At 40.2% G+C, this 24064-nt stretch overlaps 1 long non-coding RNA gene across 1 annotated transcript in view; it reads left to right on the top strand.

Annotated features, from left to right (window-relative positions):
• Window positions 1-377: 377 nt before the first annotated feature.
• Window positions 378-24064, top strand: part of LOC119896106 — an 82899-nt gene continuing 59212 nt past the window's right edge. Inside the window, exon 1 of the long non-coding RNA XR_005443173.1 lies at window positions 378-531. This is a non-coding gene — a long non-coding RNA (uncharacterized LOC119896106). The remainder of the gene's footprint in view (window positions 532-24064) is intronic.

Below are 24064 nucleotides of genomic sequence, written 5' to 3'. Positions count from 1 at the left end.
TGGACGAGGTATTAACTTGTGCATCAAATCTACTGAGATGTGTTACACAACAAGGTGATTGTTTATTTGGGCCTGCCACACTCACAGTGCTGAAAATTAAATAAGAAATGATTTCAAATGATTGGATCATTATAACTTGTAAATAAATGTTTTCTCTCTAATCTATTGTGAATAAAGCAAAAGTTAAAGAGTTTATTTTTCTGTACAATGTTGAAAAGGCTCAGATGACCGTGCTCACTAAGCTGACAAGATGAGAAATAGAAGAGTCAGAGAACTCAAATGCACATCATGTGATATACTCTTGCGACTGTGACATAAATCTAACGCACCTTAGCAGTAAGGTGGAATATTTAACCTGTCAATACCCTGCCCCCTTTTCTCCTCTGCTAGCTTGCAGCTTCACGGTGCATTAGCTAGCTAGCTAATGGTTGTTGGGTGTTTATCTTATTAGCTGTCGGCTTCAAACATGCACTTTCCAAAGATGGATTTATTCCACTGCATCACGTCACCAAGCTTGCTAACATCAGAAAGGTATGAGCTATTGCTAGTTGTTTGTTAATGTCCTTGCTGGCTTCTGATATGTGCTCTATGTCTTGTGTTTGTGCTGTATTTACACTCAGCTGCCAGGTTAATTATACACCTAACTAAAACTAATGAAGTGGGCAAACAATGGGCCTTTTTCACAGCAGACATTTTGACTCTTATTACAGAAAAAACACAGTAGTAGTTAATAACCTTATGCTCTGTTCCATTTACTGTTTCAGTTTGTCATGCTTGAGCACACAGATCTAATGAACCTGGGAAACCTTAATGGAGTTAATGTTATGGTTGATTGTAGATACTGTCATACCGGGAAAACCACAGGTGTCAAAATGTCTAACATGAAAAAGGCCTATTCATTTCTAGTAAGTTAGTGACTCAACTAACTTTTCCTTAGCTAACTTTTCTTTTGGTGGTTGTTTGGCATGTGTATTATGACACTTCCATACTAGACATTGTTAGTTGTGAAATATGACTAGTAATGTTTCAGTATTTTGTGTTTTTATGGGCTTCATTGGTTTGGAATAACTTATTTCCATTCCACGCTTTCCTGTTGGCTCTACAAGTCTGTAGCAAAGAGTAAAGTTCTATATTTGCTTTATGGATTGAATTTACAATTTACTTGTTATTGCACAAAGACCATTCTCTTTTTTTTTATTTTGTGGCTGTAATATTGTCTTCATTGGAATCTCAGCCATGCTTTTGTCGTAGTCTCCTTTTCCTCACACACTTCATATTTAGCTAAGCATTAGGATACAGAAATATGTCAGCTCACAAGCAAATGTTTTACTGCATGTGATGTTTACTGTACCTCATAAGTAGGTACAGTGAACCACTGAGCTTCTTCTTTTGTATGCTATATGCTACTGCCAACCTTGAACTAATATTGATGTCCTGATTGTCTGATGCTCATCAATGTTACATAACATTTCATAATTTAAAGGTCCAGTGTGTAATATTTCTGAAGATTTATTGACAGAAATGCAATGTAAGATCCATAATTATCTTTTCAGTTGTGTATAAAGACATTATATAATAAACTGTTATGTTTTTATCACCTTAGAATGAGACGTTTATATCTACATAACAGCGGGTCCCCCCTTCCATGGACGTCGCCACGTTGCATCTAATTCAGCACCGCTATTAAAGTATTTATTTTCTTTATTTTTTGCCACTATCAAAGTAATCACCATAATCTGGCTGTGGGCCAGATATTATTGTTGGCTGGCAGTTTTGGCGAGGATCCATAATAACAGAGAATGAATGTGTTTCCCTTGTCAGTATTTGCATAAACTTTATCGATTATGTGGTTAATAATGGACTGTGGTGCAGAAACAGTGTCAGTGTTTCACACTCTTGGCTTACTTTTTCCATGTTATCTGTCAGTGGCCAAGTCGCAATAACCTATACTTTTACTGAATAATTTAGTAAATATAATTTCTTAATAAATATACCTAAAGAAACCTCATTTCTTGACTGGCTTCTCTCTCCTGTCTCTGAAGGGACACCTTTTGTACTCAGCCACCGTAGTATACCCTTTGAAAGGGTTGGGGCAGTGGTAGACTGGAAAGTTGGTTGCAAATTACAACCTCACCACTAGATGCCACTAAATCTTACACACTGAACCTTTAAAACTGTCTGCTTCATTTCATAAATTGAAACTATCTGCTGGAAGTCATGAATTATGGCATTTAATATCCCTAAGTTGATTATTACCTGCTGCATCACTGATGTGTCTTAAGCTGTGCAGACATTGTGCATTTTTATTAATCTTTTACATTGTGTTAGGCCACTTGTAATCAACCATTCTCCACTCCAGGGGTGAAAATGAACTTTTTGGCTCACCTTCCAAGGTGTCACATTTGTTTCTGTTCTTTTAATTGAGATAATACGGTATTAACAGTGTTTTCTAAACTTACAAGATACATATTAATCATTCAACGTAAATCTCACCAATGCTCTCTCTTAAGTGCAATTTATACTTCTGCGTCAAATTGACGGCGTAGGTGACGGTGTAAGCTACGGGGCTACGCAGAGGCTACGCCGTCGCCTGACGTGCACCTCCTCAAAAATGTAACTACACGTCGAGTCAACGCGGACCGTAAGCTCTGTGATTGGTCGGCTGGGTAGCCTCGCAATGCCTCCGAGCCGACTGGAAGTACCCTATGTGAAATCACACACATTTGCTGGATAATGCTGCAAACTTTGTATTTCTGTATTAAGCAAAAGCGACTTTTATATGTGGATATTTTTTTCCCGCGTTGATCTCCGTATGAAAGCAGCTACACTCTCCCCTCTTTCCCTTTGCCCACCCCCTTACAAATCTATGCCAATCCAACACAAGTAACATGAAACGAACATAAACAACAACCAATGAATGCCCCTAATCCGTGTGTTACACAATTTTAGATCCTTTGGTAACCTTGGACCAATTTAAGTGTGACACACAACAAACAAGAATGCTCGTCTGCAGGTAGTTACTGTCAAATACTGTTATTATGTCGATATCATGCCGAATACATTTACCCGCCACTGTGGCGGGTAGCCTTCCAACCTTTAGCCACCAAAACGGAAAACCTACCCGCAATTGGCGGGTGTTAATTTTCATCTCTACTCCACTCCCTGAACCTGCAACTGCAACCAATTTAACTCTGAATGTAAGCACAGAACCCCCAGTGGTTTTGTCCACTGACAATTCCAGTAACGTTTATTCAAACAAAATAGCTGCATCCTCAACAATGTTGACAAAAAAAGAAGACGCGAAAGGGAGACTTACTTTGTGCAATCAGGCTGTTAGGATTGGCGATGGATCAGTGGATACGACACTGAAGATCTGGGTCCGATTACCACTGCCACATATCCACGAATGTGTCCCTGAGCAAAACACTTAATCCCTAGTTGCTCCGAGGCGTGTGACCTCTGACATACAGTAAATAGCAATTGTAAGTCACTTTGGTTGAAAGCATCAGCTAAATGAGTAAATATAAATGTGACTTTACTATGATCGGAAAGTAAAAAGGAAGATGTAGACAATATGGGCCGCAGTGAAATTCTTATGTTTATATCACAGATCAGTCAAGACTACAGTTTTAGCCACAACATGTAACCCCACCACTACTCTAATATTTTTTTAAAAACTCATTGTCATGTCTTTTGATAGCATAAGTGGAACTGCTCAAACTGTAAGATACCCAACCAAATTTCTGCCAGAAATTCATGCTATGGTGTGAGAGCCAAATTGTTGATCTTTCAGGCAATTGATCTAGTGACATGACCGCACTCAAACTGCATGTCAAATGACCACTCTGGCAGAAATTCAGCCCAATTCTAAAATCTGTACAGCGTCTGCCCAGCTTTAGCCTGCTGCTGCATATCAGGTGGATTGCTGCTTTAGATTTATCCGCCTCATTTCACTAGATGTTTCCCAGAATGAGGAGGTGCTTTGATTCAGAAATGCATCATTGTGGTTGGTGTTTGGCCCATATATAGTAGATTCTAAAAACTGGCGTGGTGGGGTCTGTATCTGGTGCTGTTTTGGGAAAAACTTTTATTATTGTCACCGTGTTGCTGTGCTGAGCTTGTTAAGAACATGTGATGAGGTCAGAGCCATGTTTTTACATGTTTTGTGTTCACATAATCCCAGCGAGGTGTCTGACTTTGAAATAGAAAAGTACCGAAAAATTGTGATGACTCGCACATCTTAATAATTCAACATATAGGTGGTCACATCATTTTAAACAAATTTCTGGACATAAAAGCCAATATAAGACGAACGATCGCTCCGTTATGTGCTCAGTTGTTCCAAGTCTTCAGCCTCTCTGTTTTCCAGACAATTAAACGAAAAGGTTTCCATCCCCAAGTTCAGAGCTCATTTAACCAAATTAGAGAACAAATTACATTAGTAATGAAAAGTAATTGAGCATCCTGTAATTAAATCCAAGACAAACGGGCCTGTCAGCTCCACTTTTATTCAACATTTGGCCATATTTAAGTTAGAATTCCCCCTTTGTCAAATCAAATTCTTTAAATTAAATGGATGTCTTGATAGCTGAATTAAGAAATGACTGTTTGATCAGCATCTTGACTTTCTACCTGACTCTTGTCGGGTTTTTTTTAATGTACGTTTTGTAGCACTTTCCTTTCTTGTTCACGTTATTACAGACTGTACTTTGCTGACCTGATTTTTGACTGGCTTCATGGCAATTTATCTGTAAATGACTGACTGCCTGCTTGCCTGACTGACTGATTGGCAGGATCAAACCAATTTAAATGTCTGTATGCCAGATGTGGCAGCTAACATGGAGAAAAAAAAGCAGCTTAGTCTTGAGAGCCACACTCACATCTGCTAATCCATCCTTCTATGGCATGCGTATCATGAAGCAATTAAGGAACAATTGCTTATAATACTCTAACAGTTTAAATGTGATTGCTAACCAGTTGTGGGAGTTTGGCAGGTGTATATTTATGATTGTGTGAATTGAATGGCCTTAAAAGTCCACAATTTACGGCTGTTTCTCTCTCTCTCTCTCTCTCGGTGGAGCTATGTAGTTGATCTGTGAGTGTTTTTGCCTCTTGAACAGTGTGAGGGAGAAACAAATTGCATCAACAGTTCTCTTCCCTTTAAGAGTGTGATGAATTCCCTGCACTCTGATTAGGCCATGCAGGTTTGTCTGGCCATTGCTCGACATAGACAATAAGCCCTAAAAGGCTTTACTAAATGGCCAGGGCGCAGTCAGTGGGGGAGAGAGATGAGGTGAGGTGGGATGGGGTGATGGGGGGAACCTGTCATAAAACAAACAAGAGTGGTAGAGGGAGCAAGAGAGTGAGGTGCAGCAGAGATGGAGGGGAGTGTGTCGTTTCCTGGAATAAGTGGCTTTAAATGGCTGTGGAAAACAGTTAACGAGTCTGACCTGTTGGGGAACCAGAGGGTAGGCGGCTGTCAGGTCAGGCATGGCAGTCTGGGCATCTGTGTGTGTGTATGTGCATGCTGGTGCTGTGTGTGGCCATGTGTATTTATTTGTTTGACTTCGGTACCCAGCAGTCAAAATAATACAGAGTTCACCTGTCGATTAAGTCTCCAAACAGGAGCTCCACTGTGCCAGTCTCTTCTGGCCCATAACGACCTTAATAATTGCTGCAGGCAACACTGCCGATGGTAACCTGCCTTCATATCTCTCTCTCTCTCTGTGTGTGTGTGTGTGTGTGTGTGTGTGTGTGTGTGTGTGTATTTTTTAATAGGAGGATATACACCAAGATGTCAGTTTAACTTACGAGTGTGACGCTGATTTAGTGTGACAGACATACTCGGCTACAAACACACAGTGACTTCCTGCAAGTACATGGCGTTGTCTTCCCCAGATTGCAATTAACCCTCAGCAGAACGAATGTGATTTTGAAGTGGAATATTGAACATGGAGTACAGAGCTGATTTTACAGCGTTCTCTTTTTCCTCCACTGTGTTCAGCACATTGAGGTTTTTCATCACATCGTGTGTGATCTCTATACAGTATTTATAACGCAGTTTAATCTGATGGCAACATAAAGTTTGTTTATTTATATATATATATATATATATATATATATATTTTTTTTTTAAAACTTCCTCTCAAAAAACCAAACGCCAAAAGGCTGCTAACTCAGTGGTGATTCAGACGTTATATTTTATAGCTGAAATAAAACATTTTCTCACATGTAAGGCAGTTTGCTTTCAGCAATTCTGATTATTAAGCTAAATTTTCCTCCCATACCGCGCAGTTGCCCTCAGGCTGTATAACACCTACGTGTATGGACCATTTTCATTCCTGTGACATACTTTTCATTTTGGCATTTTGGAGTGTTTGTTAACAAATCTTTGGACAATCCAGTGTCATAAAGGTGGTTGATGAAAAGGTGCTGGCTGGATGGACATGCTACATGAAATGCTGTGTCTCTATGATAACAAAATAAATATGATCACCAAAAGTTGAGCATTAAATATCTCTAAAATGTAAAGGATCCACTTTGTAAAGGCATTATTTTATATTTTTGTGAACGAAAGGACTTGGGGATTGTGGATGTCTTTTGGCATATCTTGCAAAAGTTCATTTATTTCAGTAATTCAACTTAAAAGGTGAAACTAATATATTATATAGACTCTTTCCATGCAAAGTGAGAGATTTCAAGCTTTTTATTTGATATAATTGATGATTATTGCGTACAGCTTATGAAAACCCCAAAATTAAAAATCTCAGAAAATTAGAATATTACATGAAATCAATAAAAAAACAAAACAGAAATGTGAGCCCTCTGAAAAGTATAATCATGCATATGTACTCAGTACTTGGTTTGGGCCCCTTTTGCATGAATTACTGCCTCAATGCGGCGTGGCATGGACGCTATCAGCCTGTGGCACTGCTGAGGTGTTATGGAAGACCAGGATGCTTCAATAGCGGCCTTCAGCTCTTCTGCATTGTTCGGTCTCATGTCTTTCATCTTTCTCTTGGCAATGCCCCATAGATTCTCTAAGGGGGTTCAGGTCAGGCGAGTTTACTGGCCAATCAAGCACAGTAATCCCATGGTTATTGAACCAGGTTTTGGTACTTTTGGCAGCGTGGGCAGGTGCCAAGTCCTGCTGGAAAATGAAGTCAGCATCTCCATAAAGCTCGTCTGCTGAAGGAAGCATAAAGTGCTCTAAAATGTCCTGGTAGACGGCTGCGCTGACTCTGGACTTAATAAAGAACAGTGGACCAACACCAGCAGATGACATGGCTCCCCAAACCAATACAGGCTGTGGAAACTTCACACTGGACTTCAAGCATCTTGGATTGTGTGCCTCTCCATTCTTCCTCCAGACTCTGGGACCTTGGTTTCCAAATGAGATGCAAAATTTGCTCTCATCAGAAAAGAGGACTTCGGACCACTGAGAAATAGACCAGTTCTTGTTTTCTTTAGTCCAGGTAAGACGCTTCTGACGTTGTTTGTTGTTCAGGAGCGGCTTGACAAGAGGAATAAGACATTTGAAGCCCATGTCCAGGACCCGTCTGTGTGTGGTGGCTCTTGATGCAGTAACTCCAGCCTCAGTCCACTCCTTGTGAAGCTCCCCCACACATTTGAATGGCCTTTACCTGACAATCCTCTCCAGGCTACGGTCATCCCTGCTGCTTGTGCACCTTTTTCTTCCACACTTTTCCCTTCCACTTAACTTTCTATTAATGTGCCTTGATACAGCACTTTGAGAACATCCAACTTCTTTTGCAATTACCTTTTGAGGCTTTCCCTCCTTGTGGAGGGTGTCAATGATGGTTTTCTGCACAACTGTCAGGTCAGCAGTCTTCCCCATGATTGTGAATTCCACTGAACCAGACTGAGAGACCAATTAAAGGCTCAGGAACCCTTTACAGGTGTTTTGGATTAATTAGCTGAGCCTACAATACTGAACCTTTTTCACAATATTCTAATTTTCTGAGATTTTCAATTTGGAGTTTTCATAAGCTCTACGCAATAATCATCAAAATTATATCAATGAAATATCTCTCTTTGCATGTAATGAGTCTATATAATATATTAGTTTCACCTTTTCAGTTGAATTACTGAAATAAATGAATCGATCGATTTATTGTCTGCCAAACTTAACTCAATTAATGCATTGACTTAGGTCTATACATACCCCTTTAAAGCAACTACAAATTTGGGCTTTAACAGACAAAAAATTATTTGTTTACATAATTAGTTTACTGGAAGTACTGTATTTACAGGAAAGACACTTAATGGTAATTTGAACACTCTGAGCTTCTGACACTCCCATGTACAATGAATACCAGTTCTTCTTCATTCATTTGATATCAGTGTTATTGGGATTAATGTCCTGAACAGCCATTACTGTAACAGTTTGCATCTGGTCTAAATGGTATTTTCAGTTTTGGCCAGATATCATGACTCCTCCCAGTCCTCTAGAGGGCTATCTAAAAGTAGCCTATCTAAAGGTGATTCTTCCATGCAGGTAAATGAGACAAATCAGTGAGTTTTCTTTAGAACTGAGACCAAGAAATCTGTTTTTTGAGCAAATCCTCAGAAAACATGCATGTTCACGCCAAAACCTTTCTAGTGGCCCTAGGGAGCATAGGAGGAAGTTGTGTGACGGTATTATGGAGCCACAAAGTCCAACCGTCAACATTAACCAAGTGCTTATTGCTGCAGCCATGACCCTCCATAACCTAATGAAGTAGTAATTTTAATAAAGTTGCCCTAAACCTACCCAAGTGTTTGTGTGCTTAAACCTAATCAAACCTTAAACATATCATTGTCACATCAAAAAATGGAGTCTGTTTTCCAACCGTGAACGTTGGCTTGTCTATAGTGGCGTTACATCAGAAAAAGCTTATGTTTCATTGTAGAGGGCGTTCTTTGGAGGACTTTTTGTTAGAACCTGCAAGTGATATGTCATGACCTCCAAATGACCTCTGTCATGTAGTTGGTTCACCGTTTGCTGCCTCAATGTCTACTATTAAACAGCTAAGTAGTTTTAATTTGGGAATTTAGAAACGTCTCTGTACATACTTGAAAAAAGCATTTTCTAGGAAGGTCATATTACGGTTTTTCTCATTCGCTTTGGTGCATTTCTCGAATCATCCTTAACATTTGCACAACAGTAAGTGCATTTCTCGAAACAGGTAGTACAAACGGCACAACACAGTGGATTACCTGCAAAAGGCCATAACTTGCTCAAAATCCTTAGTCTATCTCTCAAAAGCAAATCTTTGTCATTGAACTTGTCAGTGCCATCAGAACGACAAGTCCTTGTCTCTCGTTTATGAACAAGCAAGTCAAAATGTTTAGCCATCTTGTCAATACACAGTGTAATCTGTAAGTAATTTTTGATGTACATTTTGGCTAAGATTTTGATGACAATGATTGAAAATGCACAAGGCTGCACTTTTTTTAGTCTGGCATATATCACTTTCACCAGTACAAAGTTATACATTGCAGGAGAGAGGACAGGAATCACAGCTATGCTTTTACTGTTCGTACTGTAATTTGTTGACAGAGCATGTCATTGTAAGAAGAAAAAAAAGAGACAGGACTGTTGCATGTTGTATCACAGAGATATCTATCTATCTATCTTCAACCATTTTGCATGTAGTGACTAATGCAATGACCTTGTGTCTAGATGTTTTGGGGGGTAAGATTGTTCAACAGAGACTGGTATAATTCATTGTGATCAGCAGGACATAAGCAATTGATAATGTAGGAAACAGCAGACAATTCTACATAATCATTTGCATCAGTGTGTCAAGTCATTTGCAATTTGTTCAAAACAATGAGAAAGTGCTTTTATGATGTGCACAAGTGACGAGATGATGTGGAGGTTGAACAATTAGTTTTGAGAATTTCAATTCTGATCTGAAAAATGCACCAAAGCGACTGAGAAAAACTTTAATCTTCAAGTTGTTGAAAGGACATTTTTAGTGTACTCAGTCCATCCAGTGTTTGAATCCCATATTGATTGTCGATGTTAGTTTCAGAAAGGTTTAAATGTGACACTAGATTCCATTCAAACATGAGTCACCAAACTTTGCCTAGTTAACCGTGTGCTTGGTGGTTGCATGTAAAATTCAATTATTGAGCCATTCAGGCAGAATTCTGGTCTGTATGGAGTATTTATGTGAGTGGATGAACTGCCACCCTCAAAATTAGGTCCCTAACCTAGATATTCTCACTACTGGTTTCACACTGGCCCAGTCGCCGCTACAAGCAACGTGTGCGTATGTTTCTTTTCTTTGCGCTCATTTTTCTGTGTCTCTGTTTGACTGATTGATGTGGTTGACTGATTGTTTCTTCATGTGAAAACACAGCTGAGCATTTACTTACAAAATGCATCTGTGTGTGTGCGTTTGTCACTGTGTATTCACAAGAGGTGGATAAACATACGCACGTCTATTTTATTTACAATCTAATGTTAATTGTGATGCTGATTTGGTTTGACGGCGGCAGACCCGTGCACGAACACACACACACACAAACATGTACCAACAGCTGCATGAACATGCTACTTACAAGCCATTTGTGTCTACCCTGGAAAACAATTAACCTTGAACTGAACGAATGGAATTTGGAAACGGAGTACTGAACGACGCATGCAGTAGGGAGTTCCTGCTGTTGCTCATTAGTGACATGCAATGCATGATGTGCAGATATGGAACTGTGCCACATGTTTGCATAAACATGAAGGCTTATATTTTGCAAGAAAACTGTCTGTTCTTCTATACGTATCCAATGTTTATGTATGAGTCATATGCTGATGGATGTATGTTTTGTTACAGATGAACATATATCATGCAATGGCTTTCTCTTATATGCATTTTAAAAACAAACAGATAAATATTCTGACGTGTGTCTAGTACCGTCTTGGTGATTCAACAGATTGCTGAATAATTTCTGGAAAGCAGGGTGTAATCGTGTTGTCAGATTAATAAAAGTTGGGTGGCCTGGAGGATAAAAGGATACAGGGGAGGGCGCCAAGACAGAGGGCTGAACCCTTGTCCCAAGTCACATTGAGATCCCTAAAGAAAAGGACAAAGACACAGAAGGACAGAGGGGAGACAGGAGATAAATGTGGGTATCACGGGATGAAGGGGAGGAAGAACCGCATGACTGAAATGAAAATTAGGGTTGAGCTGGTCCGGTGACAAATGCCTATCTTGTCTCTTCAGTATGTTAAAATGATGATAAATACATGAATTTTGCTCCAGTTGGTCACCTTGCCTGTCATGTAAGCCACTGGAATCACTTGTGTCCTTGGTAGATCTTTTGCTTTGGTGCTGACAGACACAAGCAAGTTAGCTCTGGTAGACTATCAGTCGGAAAATGTGTTCAGCGCAAAGAAGATGTGATAGACCTTTTTCAACAGCAGACATTTTGACTTGTCACAGCAGGAACGATATGGGTGAAACAAATGTCGTTAGCAATGGCTCAGTTTCTATGTGTGTCTCGGTAAGCCACGACAGTGAAGTGTGACACCAAGACCCTGGTACGAGTTCATGTAAATGGAATGTAGTCGCTTTTAATGTTATCAATTACATCTGCTATGACAAGCCAAAATGCCTGCTGTGAGAAAGGTCTATTGTACCTCTTTATCAGTTGTTAACCAGCCCTTTAAAAAACCATCCAAAGCGCAGGCCGACTTGGAGTGCAGAGCAGTGGCTAGTTGTCCGCTCTCCTCAGCTACAGCACTGTGGCTGGGATGTGTTGCTGTGGGGGGGGCATAACAATGCTGGGAAATTGGACAGTGGCGTAGCTGATTAGTCGACTTGCATCATCCCTCAATGACTCAGTATCAACTCGCCGCCAATGAGTGCTGAACACACATAGAAACAGTGGGTGGAAGGGTTTTGACGCACGCCATATGTTGCAGTGTTGCCCTAGAAGTGGAAAAAATTACGTGTAACATCTCTACAGACCCTACATGCCCATGGTTCATCCACACATGATTTCACAAGAGCTGGTCAATTTGACTGACCTCTCCCTCACCCTTCAGTACATCTACATTTGCCTCTGTAGTATAATAGTAGTAATAAAAATAATAATACTGACTAAGAATATAACACTATAATTATTGTTCCGGATTTAAATGTGCTGCACTATTAGTCAATATTATTTTTGTATTGAAGATAAAATATGTTATACATCATTTGTGAACAGTTATTAAATTATAAGTGCATTCAGCAGGGAATACACTGGTCTGTGCGATCTGTTAAAATCACTCACAGCAATACTTTGGATTTCAGCATTAATTGTAAATCTATTTTGTTAGAGGGAGTTAAATCAATGTTTTTCCCAGCCCTCCCTAACACGCTTAGGCACTTTCAAAGAGCAGGTAAAGGCTCCATGCGGCTGACTGCCTACTCTTGTTCTTTTTCTGCAAAACACATGGATTAGGCATCAGTGAATGTGTAGGTGAAGTTAAGCTCCTGGATCAAATTAACATTCAGCCGCAGTTGTGACTTGATTTCTCTGAACTCATTACCATTTGTTCACTTTTCATGGAATTAGTTGTCAATGCAAAGTCGCATGCCTCACAGTTGTGAAATACAGCACAACACATAATCATCTCAACACAATCACATTAAATTGCATTATTAACATCACATTAAATCATTATTGATAGTTGTGTGAAATAGATTTTCCTTTGTCGATTGTCTTAAATCAATCATATGGGCATGTGTTAAGCTAAACCCTGACACTGGGATTAACATAAATTGATCACTTTTAGTTTTCAATAATGAGCAGTAATTACAGAGTTATGGTAAATGATTTATGTTTCTCAGAAAGGCAATCAGTAAATCTAAATTACTATCATTCTTGCCAAGAGGGAATATACTAATATGTGCTAAATGTGCTGAGAAATAATGTTTTTGTCTTGTAATTGTAGTTTTCTACAGTCCAGTTCATGACCACTCACTTTTTTTGAGCCTTTTTTCCTCTAATATGCTCTGAAGCAGAGGTTGAAATATTTTTTTAGGGTTAAGTGGTAAGTTAATCAGTGGGGTTAAAGATTGTGTATATGTAAGATGGGAAAGTAATGCTTGGTGATGTCTTTACATTTACAGTCTGCTGACTTGACTGCAATTTTGAATTGAATGCAACTTTATACCCTGACCAGTCATTCCCTCTTGTTTGTGTGAAATGTCCAAAGCCAGTGTTATAATCTTTAAGATTTCAAACCCCTTTTTTGATCCAGTTCATGGTCAGCATTGTAAAGCAATCGCCATTCACTGTTAACATTGTGTAATTGCCTCTGCATATTAGTTTTCATTGTTACTGGCATAGTCCGCTGTTCTTGTGCTGGATTAAAATTGCGTTCACACCCACAAAGGATTCACAGTAAGCAATGCATGTATGTAATCCAATTTCTTTTTGTATCAATGACATCAGCCAACTCACCTAACACTGTATCAGAGCTGAATTAAGTTACAACTAAAGCAAACCAACATTTCCTACTGTTGCCAATTCATAATAAGCATTAAACTGTGGAAACACGGGCTGACTTTTATTGTAATGTGCTCACAAGAAGCGTAGAGATCAGAGATTAGCGCTATCAGCAAAACAAGACAATTGTCAGTTTTCTGACGGCAGATAACTTTTGAATATTGCATTGAGTAAATGAATAAGAAGGGAAGGATCAGCCACAATGAGCTGTTAGATGAAAATGAATTGCAGGTGATGGTCACACACTACCAACTCCACAGCGAATTAACCAACTCCTACTACGGCGCTCTACTTCTGTCTGGAAGACTGCAATTGCAATTATTATTAACTGACTTTTGAACTTTAACAGATGGTTAAACATTGGCTTTAGGTTGAGTTTGGACTGAAATATTTTGTGAGCAGTCAGCTTAGGCAGTATCCTGAAGTAAGAAGGCTGAGCCAGAAAACCTTTGCTGATTGATACTGTAATACACGGTATAGGGGTCGTATATACATATGTATTGTTATATCGTACATGTTCTGGAAATTTATTTGGTAACCATTTATAGATAAAACAATCACATGGCAATTCTTGGTTTATACGCTACGTTTAATATTTATATAAGACAGATGAAGGTACTACATTACATTGACGCTACAGTCCTGTAAATCCAAGTTTGCCATGCTGCAGTCCTGCTCCTTAATTCCCTCATGAATTTGGTCATGCATTCCCTCATTCCTGCAATGGCCTGAAACAACAACATTATCATAATGCTCAATCTGCTGTTGGACTAAGCACTTCTCTCAACTGAGGCAGGCCCTTTCAAAGTGTGAAACACGGGCCCAGGGAGAGGCAGAATTGTCTCACAGTATATGGTGCCAAACCCGACCTGCCAGCATTGACACACGGGTGGCAGACACTGACAACAAACACAACCCAACCTCCAAACTGCCAGCACCCTGCTGCAACAGCTGTGCCAGGAGACTGATCCAACACAGCCAGCACTGTAACCAGTGCCTCAGACGGGCTTGAATGTTTGAAGGGAACAAACATGAGTCCCAAGTCTCATTGACCCATCCACCTTCACAAAAACGCTGCATTTAATTGCAGATTAAGTGTCTAGATGGTCAGTGATAGAACTGTGTGAATGATGTTACATTAAAGGACAAGGCGGTTGTATACCACAACCATCAGTCAAGATTTTAATAATTGACCCTTCCATCCATCTGGCATTCCATAACAACCCAATGCTAAATTTTCATTTTCAGATTACCTGGGGCCAAACAACAAGCTTCGGATCCTGCTGTATGATGGTCACAGAAATGGATTTGATATTATTTTCTTAGCACTTTCTAAGCACTGGGGTGGTGATGGCGCAGTGGATAAGACGCATGGCTTTGATGTGGGAGGCCCAGGTTCAACTCCCCACTGTGACCCTCCAACGTTACCCTGAACAAGACACTTAGTCCCTAGTTGCATCAGCTAAATATAACTGTTCAGTATGGAAATATGTGGGCTTTACAGAAGGAAATGAATCTGATTTTTTTTTTTTTTTTTTTTTTTAAATTGATTGGGTTGAACATCATTCTTGTCACCATGCTTTCCTTGCTCAGAGTCACCAGGCAAACATTTAATGTGCACTGCATGAATATGAATACCGACTTTGTTGGTATGAGAAAGTCCTTGTTTTAGTAGTGCAAGTCTGCCACAGACAGAAGTGAATTAAAAAGAGGTGTGTGTGTGTAATTATAATTACAGTAGGAATGTGGTCTCAACTGGTACTTTCCCTGCTATAATTCTGCTATTTATATCTGTGATTATTTTTTCTCAAATATCTGTAATAAGTGAAAGGAAATGCTGTTGAAGATGCTGGAATTCACATTCACTGTACTGCACCTCCTTAACTTAGGTCCCTTTCTCCATGCTATATACTTGCTTCACTGTGATGTGGCTAAATGAAAATTCTACCAAAAACCTCAAACACCCGACACCTACAGGCTTGAAAAGCAGTTGTATCCGTCTGTATGCTAAATATGTTCCAAACAGGTATAAATACACAGCCTTTGCTTGTTGCTAGCGTGGTTAGCAATTTATGTCCTGCATTCTACATTTCTGTTTTTTCAGTCTTGAACAGCACCTGCTGCTGAGAAGGAAGTGGTGTGAAAAATGGCATGGCCTAATGGCCCAACAAAAATGGCATGCTGTTTATAACTGTTCAGGAAAACATCAATGGCATATTAATAACTACGTTTCGGTTTTGTCTAGAAGTCTGCTGTACCTCCATACATTTTGTTGTCTAATGTACTTCATCCTGCATCTCTCTGCTGCTGCTTCTTTCCACCTTATATGTGAGTCTGAGCAGTAAGCTCCCTGTCTCATCTTTCTCTTCCCGCCACTCTCCACTGCATCAGAGGCGAGTCTCGCTCCCTGCTATGTGCCGTGCCTGTGGGGAGTCTCGTCAGTCACCCAGACCTAGGACACCTCCTGACAAGGTCATAGAGGTCTGCCACTCTGAGATTAAAACAGCTCCATCCATCCAGAGAGTTACCCCTCCGGGCAGCCATTATATTGGCAGATCGCCATGCCAAAAAAACTCAAATGGATATGTAGTGCACAGGCTGTGACCTTCCAACAGACTGCTGTCATTTTCGGGTCTCTCTGTCTTGTGAAATGTCAATGGTCGGTGGTTATAGTGTTTCTTTCAGGTGGAATGATGTTTTCAGTGGGAGAAAAGTTCATAATTTCATGTTTGTCCACAATTCTAGTGTGTGGGTAAAAACTAGGGTTCACCTGGAAAAAAGTATTCCTTTTCTGCCAATTCTCACATCATTTTTTTGCTGTTTTTAGTATTTGTGTGTTCATTATTTACGTATGTGTGTTTGCCATCGGTTTGAGCCAGGCCAACAGCAGGGATGAGCAGGCAGCCTGTTTCAGGTCTCAGGGCCCAAAGGTTTCACAGAAACACAGCTGTCAAAACTGGCACACAACCCTAATTAGTGCTTATTAGTATGCACGTTTGCTTGTGTGAGTTTAGTTCGACTCATGGTTCACCGAAGAGAGCAGTCTGGCTGGGGGACCTCAGATTACTGAAGCTTTTATCCATCCATCCGTTGTTTCTTTCTTGAGGTCTGTTTGGCATCAAATATTTGATGCTGTATTATTTTGCGTCCCAAGAAAGCTCAAAAGATCAAATATATGCAGGCTGGAAAATGTAAGATTGAGACTTTATTAGAATAGTGGAAGCAAAATGAAGTTGTACATTACTTCCAGTCCACTGTCCTATTATAATGTAACAATTTCCCTTGCAGCCATAAAGCAATCCAACAGAGAATTCCTGTAAAATCTGACCTGGTGTCACCCATGTAAAATGCAGCGTAAGACCTACTGAAATATAGACACAAACAGAACCCATCTGTTTGTTTCTAGTAAGAGCACTAATTACTGTGATTATACTAATGGGGTTATACTAATTAATGGGGTTATGATTTATTGATATTTAAATGTGACACAGAGCACCTTTAAAGGGATAGACCATGTATTTGGATAAATTCATTCTTTGATTAGCTTGTTGTTGTGTGGTGAGATTGCTTCTAGTAATTTACCTCATTGTGCCCATCTGTATTTTGCCGGAACAGTTTTTGTCTTTGCAAAACAGACCCTTTTTTCAGGGCTTGTCAAGTAGGGATAGGGGGGAAAAAAGTAGGTTCCCATAAGACTTGCAATTCTTATCTTTTACAATTCTGAACTGATTTCAAAAAATACAGTTTTGTAATGTTATGGTTTCTCATCCCACGTTCACGGTAATGATCAAGAGTTCATCTTTAATGAAGACGTGTTTGGGTGGATTGGATCTGATAACTTAATAATTAACTTTTCAAGGTGCTTTGTCTATACAGTGCACAGCATCATCAGGACTGTTAACAATGTGGAGAAAAAAAAACAAACATGTTCTACCAGATTCTTTTCTCTGCTTTCTTTTGTTCGGTCAGAGAGAGACCTTCGTCTGTACCAGTTTGCTGCCAGTTGTGTTTCACATTACAATGAAGTGGACTAAAAACATGAGTGAATGGTTTGGCAGGCAGTGCATGGGATAAGAGCCTGCAAATAGCTCTCAGCACTTTACTAACCACAAATTTGAAACTAATTTTCTCGCCACTCAAAGGTGAGTCAAACAAAGTTCTTGTTTTACAGCAGCTATGGCACTACAGCCATATTTTAGTTAATGCTCTTGGACGTACTTAAGTGTTTTGAGTACCATGTATAAAGGTGAATACTGAGACCAGACAACATTAGATGTTCTAACCTTAACAAGCCCCTTAAATACATAAATTGTAACGCGGCTTAACCAATGAAGCACTTGAGAAAGATCTGTTTTCAGAACAGGAGGGATTTCTGACACCAATCTGCTGTATTTATCAAATGCAACTGTACATGCACATGTTGTAGTGACATGAAATATAAATCTCTTACCACTGTCTCTTTCCATTAACTTCTTAGCTTCCTGCCTACTGCCCCTTCTCCCTTTCTTCTTCACCACAGCTTGTTCCACATTTAGATGGCATTAGATCTGAATTGATGAGAGAAACAGTTTGTGTGGTTTTTGTCTATCCTAGAGCAAACTGGGGCCTGATGGGGGCATGGATATGGGTTTGGGGAAATTGGGGGATCTAATGTGAGTGTGGACATAGTGTGTGTTTGTGCATGAACACTGTTAGGAGATTTGCCAAGGCTCAGGCAGCATGTACCCGGGGGCGTAAGGAGTATTTGTTTGGAGAGGAGCGCGCACACACACACACACACACACACACGATGCATCTAATTGGCAGAAGACAGCTGCTGCCAACCAGAAAACCCATGTGAAAGTGCTCATTGTGCTTTGGCCCACAGGCTGCCACGCCACACTTAACAATTTATCCTCATCGTTATGAGCGCAAATGTGAAGCGAATTCATTTCCCGTCTGAAGCGTTTTATTTACAAGCAATATAACAGCACAAGGGCTAACAACCTTTGATTGTCATAATCTTCTCATCATAGTTATGGAATATTGTCTTTGCTATAACTCGACGATTTATTAGAATCAGAATCTGACTGCCTTTGTTCCTGGGCAGAGACGATAGACATTACACTTTACTAGTGTGGGATCTTTATTTCCATTAAATTGTGAAGTTGTTTCTGAAAGCATACATGTTACAACAGTTCACACATTGCGTGCTCTAAGAGGACCTCAAAAGAGAGGACTTCTCATTTTTATTGGCAAATTGTGTTGACGTCAGTATCCCAACAAGGACACTTAACAGACTCAGGATGTGTTTTGGTGCACATTAATGGTGTAATGATTGCACAGGAAATTAGATTGAAGATTTCATTATTCAACAGTAATCAAAAACAGGCCAGGGATTCAAAAATTTTGACTGAAAACACAACAGCTCAGTCCATGTGACCAGTACATGAAGGGCAGAAACATTAATTGGTAAACAGCTGGTAAAAACATTAGTATTAAAAAAAAAACCAGTAATATATGTTTTCACTTGAGGGTGGACATTTAGTATCTGGCTTTGAATTGCCACCAGTTTTAAGTCCTCTTATGTTTTGATATGCCAGCAATATGTAAGATGACTACAGTTACTTCAATTTCAAACTCAAAGTGAATGCTCCAACCCACTCTGATCTGCTACATTTATCAGGATTTCAGTCAGTGACCTTGACCAAGGTTAGTTGGCTTGACTGCCAATTTTACAGGATTTCATATTATTTTGAGTAAATAGGCTGAAAATTACAAAGTGTGTTTATCTTAGTTGGTCATAGTTAACAGCTTCAGTAACTGCGCTGTGAGCTGCAGCAGGGTCGTACTATTTGTTTTTAAAAAGAGTAGAAACGACAATAATGAAAAATAAAACCATAACATAATCCAGTTACAAAAATCAGGTTTTCTCATGGGTGAATTGAGTCAGAATCAAGAAAAATCCTTCTTCGTTCTTATGTAAATGCATTCTTTACACCATTAGCATGCACGAAAAATGTTTAAACATCTTTGGGACAACATTCAGTCATAGGGCGAGCTGTGCTGGGTTTGTGTGGAAGGATCACTGAGCGAGCTGTGAGTGAAAGATAGTGAGGAGATGGCTGACTTGGTTGTTCACAGAACTCAGCAATAAGTGTCACAAGTCAGTAACTCATTACAATGGTCCTGTCACTGATATAATAATAAACTCTTACTGATGCAAGACACAAACTATTTTAGACACTGTTGCCCCCTCTACCCCTCTTTCCAGCAGTTCACCCTCTGCCCAGTAGATGGAAGCAAAGCCACACAGACTCAACAGGGGAAAAAAATAGCTGGGTGTGAGTTTCTCCAGATGGTGAGTGGCGAGCAGGTGCTCCTCTGCCCTTCTTTCCCCAAGCAGGCTGACAGGTCCTTTCAACTCTCTTCAATCAAGTTTCCATAAAAGCAGAAAGAGACCTAGTGCTCTTTACAGCAAGGGCTTGACGAGAGCTTCATTCCAAAGTGATAGATACAGCGGTTTCAGATCCAGGCGACCTGCACCTCGACAGGGAGAGCAGGAGTGGTAAAAAAAACAGCAATGTAAAGAGAGGAAAGTGAGAAAAGGGGCGTTGGCATAGAGAAACTACAGATTTGATTACCAAATGCAGATTATGGGAGACCCTGAGGTTTGGAGAACGCAAATAAAATAAAAACAGATTGACTCAGGAATTCTGTACATCTCTTTCTCTCTACCCGCCCTTGATCCAACTTTGAACGTGCGGCTTTTAAGCCTTCGGTGTGTGTAACACCGGCTCTGTCTTGTTCTCTCTCCCGCCGCATCTCCCTTTCTAATTAATGCTCAGCTATGTGAACCCAGGATTAGATCAGGCCAGGGAAATCAATGGCTGACAGCAGGGGGGGGGGGAGAGCAATAAGCAAGCTGACATTTTAATCAGGGTGGGTGAGGATCGGAAGTAACAGTAAGGTTTCCCCTTTGAGGTTGAGTGTGTGTGTCTGTGTCAGTCGCATACATGCATGTATATGCAGCGCGTGTGTTTGTATTTGTGTGTGTATTAACATGTGTAAGCCAGTGTCAAGGATAGCTTATGAAGGAAGACTGAGATGTCTGTGGGAGAGTTTGGACCCTGAAGTTCTCACAGAAGGACCACCGGATCTATGGAAGTCTTGGAGGCATGCTATGCAAGACTGCTGCCTCAGCGGCCATGGGGATGGGAGCTACCCTGTAGCATGTTTTCACAAACTGGCCTCGACTAAGAAAAAAATCATCACACTCAACTCCCCTTACGTGATTTCACCAGGGCGAAAATGTGTGAAAAGAGAATCCGGGACAGCTGCTTGCTTGAAAGGAAGAAAAAAAAAAACTTGCCCTCAACAAAAACCTTACTCTTGAACTTTAATTAGAAAAACACTGAGGCAGCTCGAGTCATATTATTGTTCAACTTGGGGGCACGAGCTAGTGTTCCACTAATCTCGCAGTGATGGCTCTAGTATACAGCACAACTGAGCTGTATACTAGAGCCATGTGTTTCAACTTTTTATGTACATTGAGCTTCACCCTGCAATGAATCCTACCTTTTTTAATGTGCAGCTTTATTGAGTCTTTATTGAAAAGCTGTTGATTTTAAATATTACATTTTATTGTCCTGAACAAAGAAAAGGGTAAGGGCTCTTCCTGACGTAACTGAACCCCAGCTGAGCAACTGGTTTGTTGTTGTGGATGAACTTAACCACATCTGCTGACTGCTCAGTCTTTTCACCACTGCAGCCCTCTGTAGACCAGGTGCTGGACCTTTTCCCAGGGGCACGGCAACAAGCAAAGCTCGAGCTTCAGTCCATCTCAGCCCCTGCTCGCGTCCTTTATCTCAATCCCTGTGCTCTAACAAAGGCCCCGGTGACTGAGCTCCTGCACCACAGCTATTTCTAAATTATATCTCCTGATCCCAGGTCCTTTAATCCACAGTGCTGGTACCACTAATACACAGAATTTTCCAGTGGGTCGTGTTTGCTAAGCCCCGGTCCCCACCTCTTGTCAGTATACTGTACTTATACATGTCATCACATGGGTTTTAGTTAAGCTGTTTTAAACTTATAAACATTTTTTAATTGTAATAAATAAATTTTAGCTCCTGTGGTTTGTTTATGCTCTGCTCCAACCCCGACTTTTAAAGAACCTGTGTCTGTGAGTCCTAGGGCTCGTTCCCTAGGTGGCGTTGTCGGCGAGCCCTCGCAACATATATTTTTTTAGTTAGTAATATTCACACCTATCATGCGCCACACATGAACTATGCCCTATGCATAAACCAGCCACTGCAGTTTCTAACATGAATTTCAGCCAGCAAATGTTTCAAAGTATGTGGGGAAAAATGCACTTAACTCAAGAGTGTTCCAATAATATTTTTTTAAATGGCATTTGTCCCTGTGTGTGTGGCTGAATGTCCTCTGCTTCTCTTTGCTGCGTTTTCAGTGCTGCCAGCTGTATTCCTAATGGGAAGTTCTTGAGAGGGGCCACTGCTTTTACAATTAGCTGTCTATGCGGTGTCCTTCCATTTACCACGTGGTCTAATGCAAAGCAATACACATAGCAAGGCCCCTCAGGACATAGTTCCCTAATGCAGAACATTCTGCTGGAAAGACAACGGTGCACTTTTACATCAAAGATTTACATTGATTTTATGAGGCTTTGCAAAGCAAATGATAGTGTATTTAAATGCAAGGAAGTTGCTTAGAGAGACAGAAAGGTCAGGTAGCTGGAAGTGAAAGAAAATGCCCTGCGTCATAGTGTTTACTGGAATAGCACAAGGCTCGGGAGCTTTTTTTATTTTTCCAAAATGTAGAAGAGCTGAAGGTGCAGATCAGAACACAAACACCTCATATCTCTCACATCAGCAGTTGGCAGACCATTGTGTATGCCCTCTCACGTTGGAACAGGCAACACAATATGTCTCAGGTTAATGTATTTGCACTAAATGAGTAAAGCAGTATACATGAGTCATGTCTGTGATTTATGAGATTATGTTCACTGCTACAGTGACTCATTTTAGCAGACACACTGTTACAGTAAAGTATGATGTAACTACAAACTCACATTTATTCCCCTAGGTCCGAGCTCCAGTACAATTATTTGTTTACTGAGTGAATGCGCACACTTGTATGTACTTTTGTGTTGCACACAAACTGCCCCCATCGTCTTACAGTGTTTGTGACACAGGCAAAGAGAAATGGGATGCAGTTTATACACTGTATAAATGATAGAGTTTGCACATGGTACAGTTTTGAATAAGTTGCTGTGTGAACCATCAGGCAGTCCACTGCAGGTGCTGCTGTACCACCTACAGCTCAGGAAGAGGGGAGGAGAAAGAGAGAAAGAATAGTGAAGAAGGAAAATTCTGAAAGGAGGGATGGGATGGAATAAACATAAAAATTCGTCAGTCCACATGGGTATTATCTTTTTTTCTATGCATGTATAAAACAGAACTAAGCAAGAATAGCACACAACAGAATGTACATTTGATGGAAAAGTGAGACTGAGCCATGAATCTGCAGCCTCTCATTCAAATAAACAGTGCAACAGTTGTTTTCAATATCTGCCACAACCAGAGAGGATCAACTGATCAATAAAAGAAAAACCACGTGCATCACGTTCAACTGTTTCTAGACTAAACAGCCGTTGGACTGTGCAAGACTGATAATGGGTGAGAATAAAAGGAAACAAGAATGGAGCTATGGTGGGAACAGAGGTTTCAAAATGCATGAAGTCCCAGGATGAAAACTGGGAGAGGAGATGAAATGGAATGCAGTACTTGTGTTACACTTGGCTGCAAATTTCAGTGTTTGATCAAGGCAGGACTCACTGATTGACAAGTGTAGCTTCACACAGATTTCAGTCATATTTCTGTGCATGATGATAGAGAGGTGGAGCTAAGAAAAAGTACAATAACGGCAATGAACATCCTAACAGCATACTCACTAACACTATTGCAATAAAACCTTTTATTATCTTGGCATGCCAATTTAAACAAATGCCAAGTTCTAAGTAATTTGTGATCCTTAGAGGAACAATAGACATTGCAGCATAATATGATGCTGTCTCATATATTCCTAAACAAGGAGCACTGGACAGGCACTAGTGTTTGCAAGGGTCTGATGGTGGTTGGGCTGACAGTGAGATCAAAATCTCTCCATGTTCTAGACATAATTCAGTGGAGCACATTAGGGGAATTGTGAGGAAGAGCATCATAAATTGATTCAAATCAATCTGATTTGAATTAATACAGCCAGGAAGTATTTAACAGACAATTTCATGCCAATTTTGTATATATGGCAACGGAGTTAGTTCCTTTTTATTTTTTTTTTTACAATGGGCTTGTAAAAATAAAAGACTACAGTGTTTGCACAAAAACCAGCAGAAAGATGTTTGAATACTAAGTTGTGAAAAGTGTCGGAAGAAGTTTGGTGGGAGTTACAAGGCACATGGGGAAAGGAGCAGTGAGGAGAGGAAATGAAAAAGTAAGAAGAAATGGATGGACGGACATTAAAGAGGAGTGGGGAGACGAATATTGGAGGGGAGTACCACAGG

Source organism: Micropterus salmoides, unplaced genomic scaffold, assembly GCF_014851395.1.
Source record: "Micropterus salmoides isolate LMB-PRFRI ecotype aquatic unplaced genomic scaffold, ASM1485139v1 Ms_hic_scaffold_9, whole genome shotgun sequence".
Taxonomy (NCBI): domain Eukaryota; kingdom Metazoa; phylum Chordata; class Actinopteri; order Centrarchiformes; family Centrarchidae; genus Micropterus; species Micropterus salmoides.
This window is presented reverse-complemented; position numbering and strand designations above follow the sequence as displayed.